This window comes from Austrofundulus limnaeus, unplaced genomic scaffold (genome assembly GCF_001266775.1).
Source record: "Austrofundulus limnaeus strain Quisiro unplaced genomic scaffold, Austrofundulus_limnaeus-1.0 Scaffold528, whole genome shotgun sequence".
NCBI lineage: Eukaryota > Metazoa > Chordata > Actinopteri > Cyprinodontiformes > Rivulidae > Austrofundulus > Austrofundulus limnaeus.
The window spans coordinates 148383-160979 of NW_013952930.1; the positions used below are offsets into that span (position 1 = coordinate 148383).

Consider the following 12597-nt stretch of genomic DNA (forward strand, 5'->3'; position numbering starts at 1 on the left):
CACACACACACACACACACACACACACACACACACACACATGGCAAAAAGTCCAGACGACTCAGTTCAATTATACGTTTAGTTCTCTAGCTTCAAGGTAATCTGTTACAGCTCTTATTAAAACCATCTCCAACACCAACGTCTCAAGATGGAGCCGGCGTCATTAGCATTATTTTGATTGACGCATTACTTGATCCAGAAGGAGCTGCCAATGGCTACAGGCAATGTCAGTGCATTAAAAATGTTGGACCTGCCCATCATCGTGCGTGTGCTAACTGAGACGATTCCAAAAATTTCAATGATGACTGACACATCAAATACCCAACATAAACCTGAAAACAATAATGTGTTTATTTGGATAGTTTTTAAGTTCCAGTGAGGAAAACCTTGAATGAAAATAAAATACAGATTAAACCATATAAAAAAATAGAATAATTTATAGTTATTATGCTTTAATTCAAGAAACCTGACTGTGGTTGCCAAAACTTTGTTTAGACTCAAAACTGCAGATACCTTGAAAACCCAGACCTTAATGAATTCACCTCAGTGAAAAATGCCTGTACTAATTATACAGGCTCACAGTGTAAGTGGATGAAAAAAATTGAACTGTGGAAGATTCAAAGCAAACAGAAAAAAAAAAAAAACTAAATTTCTCTACTTTCTAGTGGAGAACAATTTCTACAGCTGAATCTGTTCTTCCAAGAAAACAGATCTATTCAGAAAGTATATGTTTTGTTGTCTGAAAAACGAAGTGGTTGGATAGCAACAGCATACAAACGTTAATGATGTTGCTAGTTTTAAAATGTAAGTCTTGGTCATACAATCTGACAGTGGCCATTGAAAATAAAGGCAATCCATCAAGTTTTACACAAACTCTGATGGTCAGTTGGTCACAGTCTTTAACTCTAAACAAAAACTGGACTGAACAGATACGGATCATTTATTTTCTTGGAAAATATGAAAAAGCAGATGGTATAATGAGGCATTTTAAACAAGAGAGGTGAATTCTCAAAGACCATATCCATAAAATAGCATCCCTAAAACAAATATAACTAAGAAGCAAGTAAAACAAAACATGGTTGAAAATACAAAACTGAACTGTTTTTAATAATGTGAATTAATGTGCTTATATATGCTATTGTATGTAAATATATTATTGATTTTTTTCTTCTTTCTGCTGCTTTTCATTTTACTTGTGATTTGTATTTTTTTGTATATAGAAGTCTTTTTTAATGAAATTAAGAAAAAAACTATTTGCTCAACAGATTTTGGTGGAAATAAATAAAAACCTGATGGTTTGAGGGAAAACATTTTTCAGCAGCTCTCAGTTGAACTCGGGTCGCTTCAAACGGACATTTTCGGTTAATTTAAGCAGAGTAACAAAGCAAGAAGCAGAGATGTGCATGTAATGGAGGGCTGGGGAGAAGAAACCAACTATTAGATCTGGTAAGTGAAGTAAAGGTCATATCTAGCATAGCAAAATTTTTGACCTGATTTCCCCCCATTGAATCCATGGGGCAGAGCTTGCTATGAAACCATACGTTGTCTGTAGAATGGAAGATGGCGGTAAAGGTGGTTTTGGAAATCCCTTGCTTTCATAGAACTGGAATGTGTTGTAGGAGTGATAATCATCTGTAATGAGTTCTAAACATTCACAGCCGGAAAGTGGAGCAAAACATCCGCTGAAACGCAGCTCTAGGATTTTGTCACATGCTCATCCCTTGTGAAACGTTGTACGTTCCCGTGGCACATTTGTGGCAATGATGCACAGAACTAATTAATCATTAGATTATTTGAGGGTAATCCCCACAGTGTGGTGCTTTGACTGATAAAAAGCCTTAATTTCTCTAATGTAGATGCTTACTGGTTATCATTAGTAACTGCATTGAAAATTTCCATTTAACATCATTTATTTAATCCACATTATTAATTCTAAATGGGGACATTATATAACAAATAGCTAATTCAAATGACACTAGAATCAATACCAGAACTGTAACGTGTCATTATTACTGAAGCAGAATGATGGATCAGTGGTTGGTACTGATGACTCACAGTAGGAACGTCTTGGGTTTGATCCCCAGTTCAAAGTTCACATGTTCTATTTGTGCTAGTGTGGGTTTTCTCCGGGTACTCCGATTCCCCTGTTAGATGAAAGACATGTACAGTTGCCTTCAGGCCCAGGCTTCCCTTGAAAAAGATCTCATTGGGATTTACCTGGTTAAATAAAGGATGATAAATTAGGCAGCAAAATCAATTCTTTCCTTTGACTGTTTGACTACAAAGCAGGATGCTTCACTTATAATTTCAAAGATGAGCTAATGCTCTGTAAAAAAAAAAAATAAAATAAATAGAAAAACATAAAAACTTGTAGATTTGCATCACAGGAATCACCAAACTACCAGTTTGAGGGTATTTCAATAAAAAATGAAACAAGACATACTTCAGAAACAAACAAACAAAAAACGACAAAACTGTACTGTTCTTGACTAACGTTTCTCTATAAAGATACTAAATATTTTGAATAGACATATTTGATTATTTTGAAATTCTTCCTAAAATTTTAGTAAAACTACTTACTACACTCCAAATACTTAAAATCTAGTATTACATCTCGACTTATTAGTTTTGCCTGAACCAAAACATCGAGTACGTGAAAAACCAGAGACTTGTCGATGTTTTCAAACTGCTCGAAAATAAAAGTTCTGATTAGAAACGAAAGCTGATATTTTCGTCTGCATGTATACATTTTTCATTGTGGGACCTTAAGTGCTGAAATTCAAACAGAAACCTAAACTGTTGACCATTCTCTGTTTTTCAAAAACTACAGTTTTGTCATTGTAAAGTTTCAGAATGATGCACGTTTTATTGTCTCTTAACTGTCTTTGACTCTGTTATGTTAAAACCTTTTTTAGCACTTCCTCATACTCTCCTTTCTTCATCTTTCTTTAGTTGTGATCATACAGCGGAACGCCAGTTGTAAAAAAAACATAAAACCTATGAGGACAGAGAAAAAAAATGAACAAACGCCCATTCAGGAGGACAGTTTTGATTTTTCATATTTCCTATTATTTTATCTCCAAATAAATCCATTTCTGTCAGTAAGACAATCAAATTTTGGACCAATCAGCAAACACACTGTAACATAAGCTAAAGTTAAATTCAGAAGTTGATATTAAACATTCACAACCCTAAAGACTCTTGATTGTCATGCTCTCTAAAACCCAAATCTAAATCATAAAGTTATTGAAAGTGATCAATAAATTATGAACACTTAATAGTTCACAAGGTAAGCCAAGGGGAAACACACACACACACACACACACACACACACACACACACACACACACACACACACACACACACACAGAGGTCTATTAAACCATTTGAAGCCATTCCATAAATGCACTCCCTTTGAAGCTCAACTAATTAAATTACCTCGATGAATGTATATGTGCTCAGACTAGAGAACACCGGGCGCTCCGGTGCAGCAGATGTTTTACGTAGCTGATTAATTACCAACCTCCAGTTGCTGAGCAATTTGAAAGTCCTTCTCAAATGGTCAAATGAGTTTCCGGCTCAATAATTTTACAGCTGTATTGTCAAGTGAATAGTTTGAACTTTTTCAAAACAAACTGGGGGCCATGTTTTCTCACATTTCACTGAGCTGCTTTTCAGCCTTTCATTTATATATCTGGGAATAATTTGGCTCCGTCAACCATTTAATCTTCCATAAATATTACATCTATTGATCTACTGAACTGCTGGAAAATGAGACAATTCAGCAGCGCTTCACCCTTTAACTCAGCCATGGTTTACTTTACAATCATATTAAAAGTTAATGATTTCAAGGATTTTGACTTCTAAATTAAAAAAAAGGTCTATCGGCTGAATGAATTAGTGATGATTTCACGGCATCACAACTAAAACAAAATATTCCACATGCTGCACTCTGTTTTCTCCTCATGCTGTAATATTCTCTTTTAGTTTTGTTATTTTTGGACCATAGCTGAGGTCATAATGCTTCCCACAGCAAGAGCTGACAGCTGATATCCAGGCACGATGTAAACTTAAGACATCAGCATTCACCGCACGTTAGCATCACGGAACGAAAGCGTCAAACACCAGCTTGCCTTAATTTCTAGTGAAACACATAGTTGCTCTGGTGCCCAATGAGGCGTCACATTGTCTTAATATCTGGAGGATATTTTATTGGTATTAAGCACAACACCTAATAAAGCATGCATTGGTCATACTAATAAAGTGATAAAGTTTCCTTCTTTGTGCACATAAAATCCTTATTCCCTTTATAACAAAATTGTAACTGACGCCAACAGAACATAAAGTCAATCATTATCCACTGATGGGACTACATGCATGACAAGATGAAACTGAAGCTGTGCGTCGACATCGTTTGTGTTGAATAAGTCCAATATTTGTCACACAAAAGTGAAATAGAGAGGGACTAAACAAGCAGAGCTCAGCATGGAAACCCTCTTAGTTAGATTTTGATAGATTCCTCCGAACACGTTTCATCTCTCAAGAGAAAGCAGGTGTGAGAGCGGAATGCAGCAAATTATCATGAGTCTGCAGGATGCATGACTTAGTATCCTCAGCAAAGGTGACCCAAATATAATGTTTATCTTTCTTCTTTTTTTTTCATAAACATGGGTGCTGGCTTTTCTCGAACATCAAAGCAAATAAATGAATTAGGCACCAATAAAAATAGCTTCAGTTAAAAAGAAATTAGCAAAACGCTGGAGGACTTTATTGCTCTAATGATCTATTCTTAACAGCAAAACATATCTGTTATCTTGGAGTTTTTGGAAAATGAAGAATAGGGTAAACATGATTAAAAAAATGGCTGACAGAACAAAAGCAGTTGGGAGAAGAAAGCAAATGATTAAACTCAGACTCATTTAGAATCAATATTCCAATTTTACTGTTGTATGAAAACAAAAAAATTAAAAACTACCAATGGATAATGGACTAAGGAAGCAATTAAACGATATAAATGACACTAGTTGCTAGGTAGCTATAAAAGCAGGAAGAGAGATTGTACATTAGCGACTTTACAGTGTGTGGAGTCCATAAAAGCATTGTGCAGAGTCAGTGGGCCATGGCGCTGCAGCTGAGGATCTGTCGGTTCAGTGCAGGAGCGAGGAACCAGAGACAACTGAAGGGTAACTTGACAACTATGGCTGAGAAATGTGGGCTCTCTGCGTCACAGTGGTTAACTACAGGAATCAGCCAACCCTTCTGATAAGCTGAAATCAGCACCATTAAAATGTTTTCTGTTTAAATCTGTGGAAAAACAGACTTATGGCAACATAAAGAATCAAATTAATGAACAAAGTGCTCAAAATTTCTTGTAAAGTCAATTTTATGTTTGTGCATTTAATTCTTTTCTTCAACGACTGTTGAATTGCTCCAAGGGCCACAGTTACTGCAGACCAACAGCACAGGGGCCGAACATCCAGGGATTAAATTCATTATGTAAATAAACCAACTATTACAAAGATCTTTTACTTTTGAAATAGTTTATTTTGCTGCATTTAATATTGAATACAACATACAGAACCCTATAAAAGTAGTGATAATAAAATAATATCAAAAATAAAAATACCTCCTATTTAACACGAAAATTATTGTGACGTCTCTGACATTGATATAGATTACTGGATTGGGCATCACGTGACCTGGGCGTGTTTCACAAGGGGGGTTTTTATGCATTGAGCTAAAGCTAATGCTAACCATAAAAATCAATGAACAAAACAGTGCAAACAAACGCTTTATAAATGTAGAAATGGTGCAAATCCTTTACTATAAACTACAGAAATTGTTACAACACATTTACAAGAGCTAAAAGGGTTATGTTTCACAGGTAAATATTATGCATTTTTAACCAAAATTAATTATTTTAATCATAAAACCTGTGTGCTAACATTTAAAAAGCTGCAATGCTCATGTTTAACCTTATTTAAAATTGATTTTATATGTTGTCAAGTATAATGTTTATTCATATCAAACATGTAAAATATGGACTTTATTGGATTGTTGTCATGTAGTCAGACAGGCTGGTTTATTCAGATATATTTTCTACATCCAGTATTTGTGTTTTTAACATTTACAGAAAAAAAAGGAGAAAGAAATTGTGCCAGCTGTGGGTCGGCTTCAGATACAGCCTGCGTCATTATGAAGCTGAAGAATAATTCTTTGTTATAAAAATAAATTCATTAAACTATTTTTGTGACCTGAAAGAGTTTGTATTTTGTTTGTTTGTTTTCACTGATGTTAAAATGGTTGTAGTTTACAGCAAAAACTTGTGCAAAGTTAAGCTGACACAAAAGTATTAAACAGTATATTGTAGTATGTACATTTGCAATTCTATAGTTGTTTTATTGAAGAAATATTTGTTAAACACACACACACATACTGTATATGTACACATAGTAAAAAATATATTGTACATATACAATTTTATTATTTTAAATATCTAAGACTCAGTTGTGATGAATAAATGAATATCCAGCTGTCAGAACTCACTGACTTGTATAAAAAACACATATGAAATGCAAAATACTTTTTTAAGCAACTGTAGTCATTTAACATTACTTATTTTAAATTTCCATAACTGTAAAATTCACAATTTCCTCAGCTTTATTTTGAACCATAGTTTGTAAAAATCGAGCAAGAAATAAGAAATGTGTAAGAGTTTTTCATCAGGATGACGCCTCACAGTCCATTGACCTCCATTCATTTTCTTGAGGCTCCTCAATGCAAAACAGCTCCAGTGGGTGCAAATCTATGTAGCTAGCAACGCGCTAGCCTCACCCAATCAGTGATAAATATCAATGCTCTCTGACTTGTCAAATTTTTAAACCAATTTTTTTTTCATTTTAAAGTTTTCATCTCCAACTGCTTGTAGTTTTAACTGTCTTGGATGTTCATAGAAATGTTTTAACCAGCTTCTAGCCAAGATCCTGATGTTTCTGTAGATACCACACACGTCTATGTCGAACTAAAAAAACTTATAGGAATTAAAGTAGAAAACCAGAGGTTTGGGCTTGGATGAATGAACCAATTGGTGGCCTTTTTCAGTAAAGTCAAGGGCCAAACTTAAAAAAAATCAAATAAAATCTAAAGATTCATATTTTTATCTACATTGTTTGGGTTTGCCTTATTTGGAAGCTTGAGACATTCAAGTACAAGAAGCAAAATGTAAATTAACTCTAATGTAAACAAGAATTTGGAGTCTAGCAAATTGCTTAACATAAGAAAAACTAAAGAGAAAAAAGTTATAATGAAAACAACATGTGCTGATTATGTCTTACATGGCCTCTCATACGCGCTCACCGATGTTTAAACACTCTAAAAGGGAAAAAATTATGGAACAAGAAAGTAAAACTAACTCATGTCAAACTAAAGAATACATGAAATCTGGTTTTCTGACATGTTTTAGTTCCATTCTGCAAAATGCAGGTATTTCAAAGACAGAAGTTGTTAAATTATGACTAAGATGAAACTTTATTCCTTAACTTCATTAATCTGAAGGTCATCTGTTGTAAACAGATTTCAGTTCATAATTTTTCTATCAGAAAAAAAGCACAGAAATCCGTCAGACCCTAAATTTGACTCCCCTGAAACTACATAGTAGCCTGATTTTACACCTTCATCTTACTGATCTGTGTAGAGCATGAGATTGTTACTTTGAGAGATAAAATGAAAAATCAAAGTGTTGTACTTCATCATGGCCATGGTAGATAAAGCCCACTTTCCTGTCACATAAAATCAAGAGATGCACATGAAAAACACTCCATCCTCAGGCTATTCCTCACCATCACCATCATCTCAAGTTTCTTCATCACATCTCTGCAAACACTGACAAACTGTCTGCACAGACAAATAAAAAAACACTTTTTCAACAAAATAAGCAGTGTGTTTAAGTAAAGTGTGATGCTGCTAAGACTTCATTAATACAGGAAATAAATCAGCTTTGTTGTCATGTAAGCATCATAACTGATAAGATTTCCTTTTTTAAATTTTTGGCAGTGGAAATACAACTCAAACCCTCTGCCTGATTTCATGCATGCAGTTAACACTTTCACACTTTGAAACCAGCCATTTAAAATGGTGGCCCTGGGGAAGCCCGCGGCTTGCTTTAGATGACTTGCTCAAAGTTAACACAATGAGGACAGCACAAAGACAAACAGTTAAAGGGGCTGCGTAATTAGCCAACCTGAGGCAATAGGACATGTTAGCAAACCAAAACAAGTTATTTCAGCGATTCAGATCAGATTCTAAAGCCTGACGCATGACACCCGTACGGTCGTGATAATTCTGTTAATTAGGCGTTCTGCTTTACAGATGCAGACATTTGACAATGATTCACAGTGGATTGTTTTCATTGTTTTTTTCTCCCTTTTGCCGGAGTCATTACAGCTTTCAACCTCACATTAAAGATTTGACAGTTTTACACAGAATGCCCTTCCTCAACTCAAGGGCTGAGGCCTTCAAAGTCTGCTTTTTTTTGTCTGCTTACGTCTCTGCCCTGCGCCGCAGGCTGTCCCAATTTGTGGGCTCCTTATCATGTGGCCCACAATTCAGAAATTAAGACTACGTCCCAGCTGAGGATATCCTAGGATTCATTGTGCCACCCGCAAACCAAACAGGAAAACAACAAAAGGCAGAGCTATTTATTTATTTATTGCTTGTTCTTTATTACCAAGTTGGTAGCAGTAGTTTAAAAAATCATCACGGACCCAGAAATGTGCTTATTGATGTATGTTTAGCAACGTAGCTAACGAAACTTAAGCTGCAATGAGACGTTAAATAAAATGCAATGACAAGCACTGATACTCCAGCTAAACCCAAATGATTTGTTTTCTTTATTTATGTGTAACATTTTTAACTGTACACTTATTCCACCAGTGAAAAGACATGGGAATACATGTCCCAACACATTTTAAGTCTGAAGGCATGCGATATATGTACAACATATCACCAAGGCAAAGAGGTAGTGCATGATCACGCAACTATATGCCATCTGTAGACTAGACCTGGGGTGGGCAATCCTGGTCCTCTAGGGCCACTATCCGGCTTTTTTTAGAGGTTTCTCTGCTCCAACACACCTGATTTAGGCAGAACTTGAGAAGTGAATTCTGTTGCTGAATCAGGTGTGTTGAATCAGACCAACAAGTAAAAACATGCAGGACTGCCCACCCCTGGATTAGACCATCTCATTTCAACAGCCGTTTCTGCAGCCTACAAGGTAGGCTCAAGGTCTAGTTAGGCTGCAGCCCGTGAACTGAGACTAAGATCTGCTCCTGAGCTTGTACCTGCAGCCTCACCGCAACAATGACCACTCAGCTTTCTCAGACCCCAACAATTCCCTGTAGATCAATTGCGCAAATCTGCCCTTGATGGATGAATATTCCCATTGCCTTTCATTACAGGGTTTTAGATTAGGGTGTTATGTTAGGAAGTCTAAGAGTTTTAGCTCTGTTTGTTTTGCCAATATGCTTAAAGTAGCTATTGAGGTTTATTCTCAGCTACTACCAAACCAAATACCAGATCAATATCTCTAAAACTGTCTGAGTTATACACACTTTTGTTTTTTCTGTGGTCAATCAGCCATCTTGAATTAGACAGAGGTTAAAAGTTCATTAGTTGTAGATGTATATCCAATCCTTGAGATATTTCACCAGTAAACAAACAGGGTTGATTCAAATAGTTAATAGTAAAGCCTTAAACACAGATCTCCCATTATCAGCTAATGTTCAGAGAATATATTGGGTATCAGTCACACCAAATTTTAGCTCAGCATCTTTACTATTCCCTCAGTTCTTGGCCATTTTTGTGTGAAGTGAGATTGTTTTGTTGTGGCAGCCATCTTGATTTGAGCTGACTCCAAATATTCAGCTGTACGTCAATCCAACATTTAATTTTGAAAGCCTCATTCGATACTGAATGCCTTTAATGTTTGTTGGTATTAATAATAAAAAAAGCATATCTTAAACAGAAACACAGATAAACAAACAGAAGGAAAATATGTTGCCTTTGGCCATGAGCAAAACAAATGCAAACTGGAGATATAACTGCTGGAAATGTTTACTATTAAGCTGCTGTCCAATTAACAGTTCTTTATTTTGTGCACACATCCTTTAGTGTGGCCCGGCGAGACTTGAGATTGCCAATTTGACTCATTGGACATCAAATCGAAGTCATTCATAACAGTGACAAGTGAAGGGAGGGGGTGCTGGAAGTCCGTTTTTCTTAGGCAGATGTTTCAAGGCAATTATATAAATTAAGCTGTCAGATGGGTCATGAGGGACGTTTGTCTTCCAAGCTCGGCTGGACCAGTGGGCCTCCCTAACAAACAAAGCACCGGATAAGAAGGCAACCGAGGAAAAAGCTTTGCCTCTGTCAAGATTACCAACAGGGCTTAAAAGAAATTTCTTTAATCTAACAAATGCGTGTCATCGCAAATCTTAGCCAGGAAAGATTCCCAGGGCAAACATTCTTAGTCACTGTTGTGTTTTTTGAGAGCAGAATTATAGCCTAGCGTCCTCCGGACACAGAAAACATTTTATTTACATATTCCATGGTGCCCTGCCATTTCCCATTATTTATATGCTTCAGTTTTTGTCACCACATTAGAATACCAATCGAGTGCCGCACAAGTGCATGGTGTGAGACCAATTTGCTTCCCTTCAATACTCTTAAGGGACATGTTGTGTGCAAACCCATGGCCAAGACATTTTTGGTCTATTTTCACTTCATTTTAGTTGTTGCATATTTGTCAGCAAAACACAACTCCCTTGGGAAGCATTGCTTTTGTGAGACAGTTTCCATCTCAAGCCTAGCTCGCATGTTTTTTATTTTTTATTTTTTAATAAGCGTCCCAAAGGTTTACCTTCATCAGAGATGTCATTTTCAATTAGCCCCGCTCTGAATGCCTGTCTGTTGGTCCATGTCAATAATAATTCCATTTAAGAGGATGAGGCAGCTGTAACTTCAAGATTTATTTCATTTAAATCAAGGTTAGCAAATATGCTAATCTGCATTTCATCTCCCACCTGTCCCCCGGTGGATTTACGAACATTTTAAAGCACCCATGCAAGCAAATAACTGATTTACATCTGAGAAGAAGGGGGGTAAACTCAAATCTGTGCCAAGTGAAATAGGTGCAGCTGTGCGTTTCCTCCAGCTACTCCCCTGATATGCAGGTAAATCTCTAGGATTACTGCATCTGGTGACTCAAAATTTATATCCACAGGTGTAAGGAGTCACATTCAGGTAATTCCTGGAAATTAAACTCGGCTAAATATAAATTACAATTATGGCAAATTGTATAGGCTTTGCAATTACAAGCAGCCGTTAAAGTCGTACTCCCAATATGACGTCTGAATAGACGTTGAGTAATGCGAATTTTAAAAAGTGGTTGTAAAACAGAAAGTTCCAGAAAAACACAGTCCGGTGTACAGCAACACACAACAAACGGCTGCATCTTTGACACTTTTTCACGTTTATTGTGCACATATTTACGAAGAAAACAATGTCCTCAAGAAACAAAGTACTTTACTTACTGTTTTACTACAAATTTATGAGAAAGTGTCATTGCTTAACATTGTGATAATGCCAGCTCCAGGGGTGTCACTAGGTTTTAAGGACAGGGGGTGGGGGCTTAGCCCCCAGGAGACGCACAGAATTTTTGTATATTATATATTTGAATTGTGTGTGTGTGTGTGTGTATAAATAAATAAATAATAGGGGTGCAACTGGATTTCATGTGGTGGGGGAGTACTCTATATGAACAAGTGCAATGGACTGTATGATAACGCACCAAAGAGGATCTCTACCTTACACTATAAATTAAAGGGAAACTTGACAGATTTATGATCATATATTTTAGTTAATAATGAAATATTAAATGGTTATTTATTCTGACCACATCATATTGAATTTTTGCAAAAAAAATTTACACCAAAATAATTTAGTGGGGCTTTAAAATATTTTAGGGATGCTCCAGTCCCCCTAAAATAGGTCTAGTGATGCCACTGGTCAGCTCCAAACCACATTATTCACGTTTGGTTCTGTCATCATCATCTAATGCAGGTCTGGGCATCAAGGACAGGGAGAGCCCGTTGACAAATATTATTAGGAAGCAGAACACGAATGCATGGTACTTGAATTATTGAATTATAATGGTCTAGGATGTATTGCAGTCCAAGCTGTACTTTGCAATATTGATATTGCAATGATGATACATTTACAACATACAGCTCTGACCTTTTTATTTATTCTGTAATCTGTAAAACTCCAGTCTCTGCAGAGCATATTATATATATGTATAGCACTATAGTGCTTTTTTTAGTGTTTGAATATTATATGTTTTTATAATAAGGCTCCCAGAGTATACTTAACTTGAACAAAAAAAAAAAAAAAAMAATGTCAAACTTTTCTACAACTGATGCTTGAAGACTAAAGGTTTGTCATTTACTGTAAATCTTTCATAGTTCAACTATTGTAGTTGCATACTTTAAATTAGGAAACATGACTTGAAATAGTCCTGTGCTGTTTCCTAACGTTTCTGAGT

At 36.0% G+C, this 12597-nt stretch overlaps 1 protein-coding gene across 1 annotated transcript in view; it reads right to left on the reverse strand.

The window, feature by feature from the left end:
• Positions 1 to 12597, reverse strand: part of cntn5 (contactin 5) — a 161770-nt gene that overhangs the window by 147868 nt on the left and 1305 nt on the right. The gene's annotated exons all lie outside the window — the stretch shown is intronic.